Below are 12,203 nucleotides of genomic sequence, written 5' to 3' on the forward strand. Positions count from 1 at the left end.
TCCCTTAAACCTGCATTTCTACCCTACAGTCTGCCCAAGGCTCTGGATCACAGTCTAGGGTCCCTTTTATTTGACTATCTTCTGCCTTTAGTTCTTTTTCAGGAAATTAATTAATTTTCATTTCCTGAAACCCAGGAAATGAAAAAAGATCAAATAAAATAAAGACACTTGTAACCTCCCTATGATAAAGAATATAATCTATATCCTTTCCCCTGCAGATGATAATTATAATTTATCAGTACAACCTTCTGCAGTTTCTTGATAAGCCCTGGCCTGGGATCCCAGGGAGTGGTACAGCCTGGGACAAACACATGCAAGGCATGTCTTGTGCACTGCTTATCTCTTGGCTTCTGAGGTGGAAGAACACAGCCATTAGCAGAAAGAAACAACAGGGCTTAACAGGGAAACAACCAACAGATGTGGATGTAGAAGGGGTTAACAAGGAATTACAGCTCCTGCGACTGCAGGGACCACACTTCTCCATTCCATTCCTTGTAGTACACCTCTAACAGGCTGTGGCTGTGGCTTCCAAAGACATGGAGAGGCTTCCACCAAGGTTCATGCCCTACCTTTTGCAACATCCCACCACACTTTGAACAGACAAAAATCAACAAGCCCATTTCAAATAAATTCTGCCAAAATCCTGTGTCTATTACACAGGGTCTTACCCCATCTCAGAGGACATCCAGCAGGAGCTGTGGATGGGTGGGATGTGGAATGGGTGCTGTGCCCTGCTCAGCCTCAAGTGCCTCAGCCACAAGTGGGTACATGCTTTAAGGCAAGATCTTCTCAAGTCAATCTTCTGGGGTCAATTTGAGAAGCCCTTGAGGAGCTCCCACGGCTAAGAATGAGCGATATGGGTTTGGAAACGCTGCTGCAGCCCCAAATTTCTAAACATACTCCTACATGGTGAAGCAAGCCTCACTCCAAGGTGAGATCTATTCACCTTGAAACAAAACCCAACATCAGCCATGAGAATTCAGCATACAAAAGGCATCTTAATCCCTGGTTTTATTCCAGAGTAATCACCATAGAAAACACAGCTGTAAAGTTGAAACACATTTTTACACAAGGCACATTTTTCCTCTCCCAAATCCCTTCCCCAGGACTGTTTACAGTCTATTTCTTCAAGGTGCCTCTCTCAAGAGTCTCACACCATCAGAGCAGCAGCACATCTCCTGTGAAGACAAACTGAGAGCGTTGGGGCAATTATTGACTTTAAACTGAAAGAGGGTAGGTTTATATTAGATATTAGGAAGAAATTCTTCACTGTGGGAATGGTGAGGCGCTGGTACACGTTTCTCAGAGAGGCTGTGGCTGCTCCATCCCTGGAAGTGTCCAAGGCCAGGCTGGATGAGATCCTGACCAACCTGGTGTAGAGGAAGGTGGCCCTGCCTATGGCAGAGGGTTTGGAACAAGATCACCTTAAGTTTCCTTTCAACCCAAACCATTTTATGATTCTGTGTTTGAAGCATGTTTGTCCCCAATGTGCAGTCCCCAGAGCCGGCTCATTATTCACAACCACTTGCAGAATCCTTGTTTAATCATACTTATCATCATTAGAAATCACAGCTGCTTTTCTTTGCTTTCAAAGCACTTTGCAGGCTACATTAACAAATGTGTGCCCAGGAAATTATTGGCCAAGTCTCAGAGCATTTACAATGGGTTTTATACAATTGCTTTCAGCTTCACATGGAAACAGGCAAGGGGAAATCATCATGTTTGTAAAAGGGTCTCCAAGTGCTACAATGGATTTTCTCTCTCGCCTGCTAGGAGCAAAATGAGTGTTTTGAATAAAGCTGAATAGTTGCTTAAAAAAAAAAAAAAAAAAAAAAAAAGAGAAAGGAAGAAAGAAAAAGAAGAGGTGGAGAAAAGTTTTTTACAAATGCCATGTCTTTGGCTGGACTCAGGCATAATCTGATCCAAGTGTTCTTGGGTACACAGGCACTTTTCCAGCATTGCAGAAATGAGCATGACAGACAGGTATCTTTGGCTCTGTTGGTGCCAGACCCCTCAGCAGAGCCTTTCCTCTGTTTTTGACCCTAATCAGCGTTCATATACCTCATATATAACCCATTGTCTTGGGTTGTACAGCACTTCTTTCCTCAGTCTTGGGTTCCCACCCCAAAAGGACAGAGCTCTTTGGGGAAGCCAGCACCCTGCCCCTTGGCAATCCAGGTAAGCAGAGGCAGAAATCGGCCCCAAAAGGGATCAGGAACAGGATCACCTTCCATCTGTGATCAGTCAGAGAGCTTCCATCCCCCAGCCAGATGCTGGTCCCAGATGGCACCAGCGAGATGTCCACATCTGGGTGTCACTTTGCTCACCCAAAGAGGGAATCAGGAGCACCACTGAGGTTATACCTCCCCAGGTGAAGCCTGAAAACAGAGACTCAACGTGACCAGTTTGGGGTGAGATGCTGCCCCCCACACTTCAGCACGGGCAACAGGAGAAGGGAAGAGTTTTGTTCTCACTGTGCCTGTGGTCAGGCAGTGTCACCAGCAGCAATGTGTGCAGTGGCTCTCAGCTAGCCCTGTGCAGCACATGGGCACAGCCCCTGGGTGGCCCACAGCTTTCTAAGAAGTCTCTCTCCCACCATTGAAAAGCCACTGTGGGGAGGCAAAAAGTGCTTCCACGCCTCAAAGCCTGCCTGGGCGGGAGGAGGAGGAGGAATAAATCCCTTGGAAAAAAAAATTAAAAAGAGCTCAGAAAGGAGGGAAATATTTCTTTGAAGACATAAATCCTACTTTGTGCATTTCAGCATGCCCTGGCTTGGGTCCCTCCCTGCTCCTGGGAATGCCTAAGTGGCTCTTTGTGCCCTGCTGTTAAGGGGAGACAAGGAGCTTGGGACACAGTGTGGGGGACCCTCTCCAGCCCCACAGCCCCATGGAGGGCTGTGCATCACCCCAAGCATCATCTCTAGGGAAAGGCTTCATCCCTGAGCCAAGAGAGGAGAAGAATAGAGGTTTCCAGATTGCCTACCTCTGCTCAGCAGCTCTGCACAGCACTATTCAGCCTGGAAAAAGGACAGGGGCCCTGGACAGCCACTGTGCTGAAGACCCCAGCACTGGCCCTCCCCCAAAGTGTGAGTGCTGAAGTTCAAGCCTTGGAGCAAAACACCTTGGAAGGAGGGGAGGAAAGGATGCTTTCCATGCCACCAGGCAGAAGTTTATCCATTTAGTCATTGACAGTATCCAAATGCACAAGGTCTAGCCAGCTTTTGCACCATAAGAATGTGGTGCTGCTGTTCTCAGAGAAAAATCCTTTTCAGATAATTAAACACTACCACAATTCTGCATAAGCAAACTCTGAAAATTCTGAACTCATTTCAGAGCAACAGGATATTCTGACACACAAATCCCCTGACCTAACCTCTGGCTATGGATGCAGCAGAGCCACCACCCAGAGCCTTAGTTTCCCCATTCAGGGTTGTGCCAACAGTGCCACAAGATCAGCACGTGAGGATTGCATGGCTCATGTAATTTTCATCCATCTGCTGGTGTGAGATTTGGAGTTTGCTCAGCAAAACAAGAAGATTAGCACAGACAGCCCTTGGGCAGAGCCTTGATGGAACTCCTCGGGGCCAAGGACACGCAGAACAGTCAGATCTGCTGGATCAGCACTCAGCAGCACTCACATTCCAGCATCCTGGAGGCAACAAGGCATTTTTTTGGCTGAGAGCTTGGGGCAGGTGTTTTCATTACAATCATAGAATCATTAGGATTGAAAAGCCCTCTAACATCAAGTCCAACCATTAACCCAACACTGTCAAGCCTACCAACTAAATCACTTCCCCAAATGCCACATAGACACATTTTTTCCAGGTGACTCCACCACTTTCCTGGCCAATCTGTTCCAATGCTTGAGCACTCTTTCAGTGAAGAAATTTTTCCTTAAATCCAATCTAAACCTCCCATGGTGTAACTTGAGGCCATTTTCTCTCACCTTGTTACCTAGGAGAAGAGACAGACGACCACCTGGCCACAGCCTCCTTTCAGGTGGTTGTAAAGAGAATAAAGGTGCCCTCTCCATCTCCTTTTCCTGAGGCTGAACATTCCCAGCTCCCTCAGCTGCTCCTCATCAGACTTGTGCTCCATCTCCTCTGTGTTTGAGTGGTCACCCTGATCACCCAGAACAGCCAGCAAAAAGAAACGGGCACAACTCAGCTCATGCAAGGGCAGATGTCTAAATAGGCCAGATGAATGTCCTCACACACACCCAGAGTGCCAGGGCATGAGCCCAGCCCAAAAGGAGAGGGCATTCATCCCCTAAACCCAGCAAGCCCTGCCAGTTCACCTTCAAGGAGCTCCTGCATCCTGGCACGGAAAGGACGAGGCCACAACTGCCAGGGGGATCTCATCCTGCTGCCATACAAAGGGACAGCCACAGAAATTCTGTTTGTGGGGTGACATGAAGCAGTCACAGGGACCACATGTAAGGCACCAACAGGCTGGTGGAGGGCAGTAGTACTTAACCCTACAGTGCCTCATTCTCACAGAAGGGCCAAAAACTCGCTCCCCCATCCCCCCGGGCTGCATTCACCATGAATTGCAAAGGAACATGGAACAGGCCCAGGCTGTGGGGAACAGGTTGCCAACTGGCAGCAGGGAGGGAAGGAAGAGGTCACAACAGCAAAGCGCTAAGATGAAGGCTGGAAAATCTGAGGGATGGAGAAGATAAAAGGGTTGGCGTCATTCACCTGCATTTCTTGCAAGGATTGGGTAGTGCTCAATGAAAAACTTCTTAAAAGCTTTGCAGGAAAGAGAGCACTTAGGACAGAGGCACCATGACCCCACAGAACCTTTCTGACGGCTTTGAGGCATGAATCAATTAAAGCGATCACAGAGCAAAGGTTAATCAGTAGCAAGTACATCTTAAGAAGTAAGTAGTCTTTTAAAAAGCAACTGCTTTTGCCAATTCCCCCCTCCCCGTTTTCCAAAGTGCCTTTTATTTCTCCAGGCCTGGAGACCTTCCAAAGTAAGGTCAGTGATGAAGAGCAGCTGCCGAAAGGAGCAGACTGAGCCGGTGGCGGCAGCCGGAGCAGAGAGGACCGGACCTGTAATTGTCACAGAGCTCAGCGCTGCAAAAGTGTCTCGGGGCTGAGAACCTCCCAGGGCCTTCCAGCCTAACTGGAGCAGATGGAAGCTGGAGAAACAAGGAATTGCTCACAGTTGCATTGGAGAGCAGAGGAAAAGGAGCAGGAGAGTAAGGCAGGGACTGACTCTAAAGCCCTTCTGCACAAGCAGGGAGACTCCAGCAGGCCTACAGTGATGCTTCGAGCTGCTCCCGGCCCCTGCCCTGCTTGCAGAGATGTGCTCCTTCCTTCTTGCACCCAAAACTGGAGCTGACGTCAAAGCAGCCCCCCCAGGCAGCAGCACAGCCTCACTCACACATGTGCTCATTCCCCCAGCCCTGCCCTCTTTCCCTGCCTGCTGCTATTCTCGTGCTCCCTGCTGCTATTACAGCACACCACAGCTAACCTCTCACCCTACCACTTTTCCTCGCAAGTGTGGATGAAAGAAGAGAGCTGGCATGCTGTGGTGGTCCCAAGAGCTTCCCTTGGCACCAGACCAGCAGAGGATGAGTCCCAGGACAGGGTTATCTCATCTCTCTCTTGCTACAGCATCATGTGCACTCACACAGGCTACAACTGCTCAGCCACCAGAAAGGACCTGGGCCATGAGCATGGAGAGTCCGTCCTGATCCTGACAGCAGGTTTGCATCATGCTTAACACAACATCTTCCCTGGAGACACCAGAAGCCTGGCAAGGCAAACAGTGACAGGAGAAAAGGATCATTATGAGATCAGGACACAGGCATGTTCATAAAATCAATGTATCACAGAATGGCTTGGGTCGAAAGGGACCTTCAAGACCAGCTGGCTCCAACCCTCTGCCATGGGCAGGGACATCTTACTGTACAAGCCCCTGGAATGTCACTGTTTCACTATTTCAAGAAATACAGCAAATGCCAATGTCCTGCTGGTGGGGAGAATAACAGGGAACATGACCAAAGACACCCTCTGTTTACTGGGATTTTACAAAAGGCCAAGCCCTCAGCCAGCAAAAAGCAGCCAGCTGTGAGTCCTGCCTGAATGCTGCTGGGAGAGCAGTGTCCAGCTCATGAAGAACAGGATGAGGAGAAGATGCTGCAGAGAGGAGCACCTGCAGGCTGGCTGCTCAGCTCCCTCACACCACGTGTCAGGGGCTGGAGCAGAGGCTGCAGTGTGGAGCCAAGCCTGTGCACCCTCAGGGCTCATCCTGCCATGAAGGCACAGCCCAGGTGCATCACAGGTCGTGTCTCCAAGCTGCTCCACCCACACCAGCTCTTCTCTTTCCTTTCAGTAAGGTCTGTAACACAAAGGATCTTCTCCCACCTTCTGTGCTCTCTGCTCACCTAAAACGTAGCCCAAGACCCTTGTTTGCTGCACAGCACAGAGGTCCCTGGGGCAGTTCCACACACCAGCACACAGCAGGTCACTCCAGCATGAGGCACAGACCTCTTCCTACGAGATATCCTGAGACATGGAGTCAGAGCTGGACCAAAGCCAGGCTGTTGCTGCACATGTGCATGGTGCTGCAGGGAATGGCCACTGCAGAGCTCCCTGCAGCCTGTCCCCCATGAAAAGCCACCGAGCTGGGGCTTTGCCAATGGGCAGGATCTGCTCCACACTGGAGCACACGGGTCTCAGCTGGTAAGAGTAGCTTCTCAAAGTGTCTGCACACAACCAGAAGGGATTGCCTGAAGGAGGACCTCTGGGTTTGCAAAGAAGGTCGTACTGGATTTGTGTCAAAGGGCCACAAACTTCTGGGAAAAAAACAAACAAAACCCCCAGGTTTCTCTTTTATTTTAGCTGATACTTTATCACACTAAGCAGAACTGTATGGTAACAACTTGCACAGAGGTACATTGTGAGCTGCAGGCATTCTCACAAAAAGCTGACACAACCAAACTTAAAGAACTGTGTTTCCATCACCAGAAATGATACATAGAGACACCGTTTGCTCACCTCCTTGGTTCAATGTCATGGTGTAAGGAAGTCCCAGGACTGGTCGTGAGAACAAGCTTTGTGTTTGTGTTCTCTGCAAGGATTTCAAATTACCCTGAAAATCTTGCACAGCTTTTAGACATTTCAATAGTAAAGTTATAAAGGAAGTGACAGCTTTGTCTCCTTTCATATTCAGAGCAATTTTTAATTAAAATCCAGCTGGTCTTATGTTATATTACGCCTTTTCCTGTTGTTAAATGCAGCTTAAAATCTTTAAGGAAGAATCTGTAGGAAACTTTTTCTGCTCTCTCTTGTCCTTCCACCTGGTATCATCTCTCAGAACTTATCAGGAGAGATGCTGCATTGTGAGGTCAGGATTCCCAGAGAAGGTGTAGAAGTGAAGAGAAGGGGATGTACACCATGGGCTGGACTTCCAGCTAATCAGTTTGCACTTTGCAACTCAAAGTTGTCCCAGTGCCAGTCCCCAGGTTCACATCTGCTCAGCTCCTGATACTGTATTAAAATTCACTCTTTCTGTGTTTCATTGCTGATTGTGGTTATGCCTACAAATAACGTGGAAGCATTCGGACAACAACAGCAGCCTAAAGCCAGGGTCAAATCCTGTTTCAGCTGCAAACCGAGCTGCTCTCCCAACAGTTGCCCATCAGAGCTCCCGGGGTGACTGCAGCATCAGGGCAGATGGCAGATTGTAGTGTTGCTTCCAGCCTTTCTAACCAAGTCGGGATTATTTACAGCTGTTCCCAGATGTTCCCCTTTCACGGGTTATTTGTTCCTGAGTCAACCTCCCCGTTCACACGCTAGGCAAGCTCAGGAGAAGAAAGAGAGAGGCTCCTTTCTCTCTTTTACTATGGAAACAGCCCTTTATCCCAGGGATTGCAAGTGCTCAGCCGCCTTTTCCCTCCCACCACTGCCCCGGCTACAGCGACCCCAGGAGCCGCCCGCCGCTCACGCCTCATCCCGGCTCCCGTTCATCCGCTCAACAGGTCCCAGCAGCTCATCCCGCACGGAGCCCGGCTGAAGCAGGGCTGCTGAGCACCTTCTCTCCCCAGAAGCCCCCCGCTCACAGATCGCCCCCTTCGCTATCGTTCCTCCGGCTCTCCGGGCTTCCTTTCTCCCTGCAGCCCGGGCGGGAGCCGGGTCAATGCCCGCCGTCGCATCCCAACCAACACACTCAAACATCCACAGACAGCAAAGGAAAAGTGAAAAAAGCCTCGGCCCCTCGGGGCTAACTTTCAAGGCGAGCAGGGGAGAGGAGGCAGGGGTGAAGTTCGGCAGGCAGGAGCATCTTGGAGAGTTCGGGGGGAGGAGGAGGAGGAGGGAACTCACCGCGCCGTGAGGCTCACGGACGGGTTATTTCTGCTCTCCGCTGCACCTGGGCTGCTGGGTCCCCTGCCTGTGACACTCCGGGACGCGAATGGTGGCACCGCTGTGTGACACCCGCTATTAGAGAGGCTGCTGGAGCCGTCCCTCCCACGGGAGGAGGGGCCATGAGAGGCTTCATAAATTCAGTCCCCAAGGTTAGAGAAATTAAAATCTCGTCGTGGGACGCAGACAGCTGCTCATGCCATGGCTCCGGGAGACACCCGGGACTTGGGGACAGACCTGGGATTGATTCATTTATCCCTTGCCCACCCAGAATAGGAGAGGTTGGTGTTCACATCCCACCTTGGCAGAATTGAGTGTCAAAAGGATGGGGTTTGAGGAATTATGCCAAAGGAGATCTGGGAAAGATGTGTCATCGTTGACCCTCAGAATTAAAACTCCTGAACTTACTCCATGAAAATATTTTCCATAACTGTAAGCCCCAGGCAGGAATCCACTGCACCAGATTTCTGAGCAACCATGGATGCAAAACTGCTTATGTTACTTGGGTTTTTGCATGGTTTTGGGCTTTAATATCTAAATCCTATTAGAGTTATAACTTCCTTTGAAGGGGGAGGAGAGGGGACAGTACAACAAAAGCAGGTTGGATTTTGTAACCTCCAATGCACCCTGGGCTTTCAGAGAGCCAAAATCCCATAATAAAGTTTCTCAGGATAGGAAGCTGCACAACCTCATGCAGCTCCTCCTGTTTCACAAAAGCTCTTCACTGCAATAGAAGCTAACAAACCTCCCCTTCAGCCCTGGAGGGCTCTCTGAAACACCACTGGTGCAGTTTTGCCATCCCTGTGGTTTCTCACATTGGGATTTTTCTTGCTAGAGGTAAAGACAGATCAGGGGGTCCCTCAAAAGCAAAATCAGCAAACTGCCCTTGGAAACAGGGAGGGCAGGAATGGGCTGAAAGGATGGTCCAGCACTTTTTGTGCTGTGCATTTTACAAAGAGAAACTTTTCAATAGGAGATGAGCTGTAGGGGTGCCAGCCTGGTTCACTCTGAAACTTAACGATGAGCAGAAGGCATAGAAGAGCTCCGCTTTAAAACAGCCTTGCTAATCCTTCCTTAGCACTTGGTCCTAAAATAACATCACTCTTCCTGTGGGATTGGGAGAATTGGAACCAAATAGATGCAGGAGCCACAAGAAGTGAAGGTAGAAGCAGCTGGTTCCATTGCTGGTGGTTCTCCAGCCAACACTTGGCTGTCTGGAGCAAAAATGCACCGGGCTGTACGGGAGCCTCCAGAAAAATTAGTTGCTTTATGGTCTAATTCCTAGAAGTCTGATAAATAGGGCAGGAAAGAGTGAGATTTAGAAGACTGGTGGCACTAATGAGATTTAGGAAGCAGCAGCTTTTCCAGGTACCCTGCAGTTTTAATCTCCTGAGTTGATCCACTGGATTTTTCTCCTTATGTATTTGGGCCGTGCTGAGCCCAGCTTCGTCATGGGGCCACACTGGAGTCCTGAAGGTCCAAGACAAGGGAAGCATGGCATGGGGGTGGCCTGGAAGGCTTAAGGAGTGGTAGAAAGCACAGAGAGCAAGAGCATTTTGCTCTGCCTTTGAAGACAGTAGTAGGGTCAGAAACTCCACAGAATAAATTCTGAAGAGCCTTCACCATCACCCCTGTTCAGGCTGCCTCTCTTCCAGCTGCTGCATCCTCATGGTGTGGATGAACCCCAAGGATTAAGTGAAGATAAAGGGACAGGGCTGAGCAACATCGTCAGCCCAAAAAAATCTCCTTCAGTGGAGGTAAGAACCTGAAAAATGAAAAAGCTTATCAGAAACACTACCATAGTCTTACTTCCTAACAAGCAATAAAACCCCAAATATCTCTATTCTCTGCCCTAAAATATTCCTGTGGTTTTGCTTTCTTCTGGGCATACCCATGCAAAGCATTCAGCATCATTCTGTGCTCTCCAAACACCTGGCAAAGGACTGACCAGCTGGGCAGACACTGCTCTGGATTCAGTATCTTCAGCCCAGAGTTCACCAGTTTATCTCAAGCACCAAATCCTCCTCCAGTGTTCCAGTCAATGTCCTAGACCTGTCAGAAACTGGGAATAAGGGATCTGCTGGGGCCCTGCCACCAGCAAGTCCAGCCTTGGAGATTTATGATTCCATAAAGGAAATATCTGCAAAGGACTGGTGCTGTACAAAACCCTCTCCAAGGGGAGAGCAGGGCAGGGCAGCCTGTAACCCAGTGAGTTTTTCCTGTTTGTGCCAGGAGAAGATAAACCCAGGGCAGAAATGGCACAAACAGGGAGTGGGGATGGTGTCCCTGTCCTCCTTACCTTGGGACATTTGTCCTCTCACAACACACTGCCTGGGCAGCATGAGGGGCCAGTGTGTATCCCCATCATGTCCCCCATTCCTGGCAGTTCCAGGAAGGATAAGGGAGGTGGTGGGAGAAGGAAGTGACCTGAACTGATCCAGGCTTCAGACCCACAGTCAGGGGAGAGCAGCATGTTTTTTTTCAACAAGTAGTAAGTATCCCGCCAAAAAGCAGAAATGTCAGGCCCTGGAGGCACACAGGATGGGCTGAGAGGGAAGAAAGGGACCTGGCCAGCTCCAAGCACCATCACAAGAGAGCAGAGACTCCTCCAGCCCCTCAATGCACAGCATGTCCTAGAATAAAGATGTTCACAGTCAGCTTCTCATCAAGCCCCAGGGATGAGGCTGCAGGGGAAGGGGCAGGCTGGGAGGTCCTCTTGCCATCTCCCAGCCTGAACCCTTCGACACACAGCTCCAACACAAAAAAACAAGGAGAACATCAGCTCCCCCAAAGTCTTGGTGTGGGCAGACTCAGGTTAAAGTAGAGGCACAGTGAAAATGGGGAGCAGCAGGTTTTGCAGGATGCTGGCAAGCCTCCATGGAAACCTGGGCCTGGCCCTGCTCCTGCATCCTGGGACATGTCCTTCACTAACACTTCTCAGGCTGCTTGGGTTGGTCAGAGTTGTTTCCAAAAGCACTTGCTCCCAAGAAATGCTGCTGTCCCTTCCCAAGGATGGCAGGGGCTGTGGATAATGGTGCAAACTCCAACCAGTTGAGCCCAAGATGTGGCAGCTTCTTCTGGAGTGTGCAACCCACCCGACACAAAATGTACACCAAGAGCCAAAATGTAATCTCAAAAAATCACCTCAATGCATGCCAAAATGCCAGGCAAGTCCTCCCAATCCTGGGGCTCTGAGCACTGTTTCTGGGAAAGCCACATCCCTCAGGTGGGCAGGAAGGGACACCAGGCAGACACACCACGAGCATGGCTGTGGGGAACCAGCCCCCCAGCAGAAATACAGGCTGTGTTGAGTGGATGGAGGGAGCTTTTACATCATCCTCAAAGCAGCTGGTGGGGACAAACTCTGCCTCTCACAGCTGTGGCCGCAGCAGCTCTGCTGCCTGCTCTCCCACAGCAGGGCTGGCTGCTGCTGGAGCTGGTGCAGCCTTGTCGAGAGGGAGAAAGGGACAGCCCTCACTCCCATAGTTTGTGGCTGTTCTTTAAGAAACAGCATCTTTTTGTCCAGAAATCAGGGGATTGAAGCACACCCAGGAGGATACAGCTTGAGGAGAGGCCAAGGGACTTCCAGAGGGGAAAATCACGCAAGGACCAGTGAGGAAGAGAAGGGTGTGCTAAAACATCCCTCAGCCAAATTTTTCTGTGTCCAAGAGATGTAACATGGCAAATGGTGAGGGAGGATCATGGCAGACCTCAGAGTGGAGCACTTCAGAGTTTTGTTTCTTGAGCACACAGGCAGCACACAGAGTTCTGTGCTGCCTCCTCCTCCTCCTCTTTGGCTGGTGAACCTGGAGGTCTGCGTTAGCCCCTG

The 12,203-nt window shown here is 50.0% G+C and overlaps 1 protein-coding gene across 4 annotated transcripts in view; it reads right to left on the reverse strand.

Annotated features, from left to right (window-relative positions):
* Nucleotides 1–8,428, reverse strand: part of GDPD4 (glycerophosphodiester phosphodiesterase domain containing 4) — a 38,673-nt gene extending 30,245 nt beyond the window's left edge. For all 4 annotated transcript variants that reach the window (XM_050980255.1, XM_050980260.1, XM_009102701.4 and 1 more), the window contains exon 1: nt 8,336–8,428. The gene's annotated coding sequence lies outside the window, so the exon portion shown is untranslated. The remainder of the gene's footprint in view (nt 1–8,335) is intronic.
* Nucleotides 8,429–12,203: the final 3,775 nt, after the last annotated feature.

This window comes from Serinus canaria, chromosome 1 (genome assembly GCF_022539315.1).
Source record: "Serinus canaria isolate serCan28SL12 chromosome 1, serCan2020, whole genome shotgun sequence".
NCBI classification, from domain to species: domain Eukaryota; kingdom Metazoa; phylum Chordata; class Aves; order Passeriformes; family Fringillidae; genus Serinus; species Serinus canaria.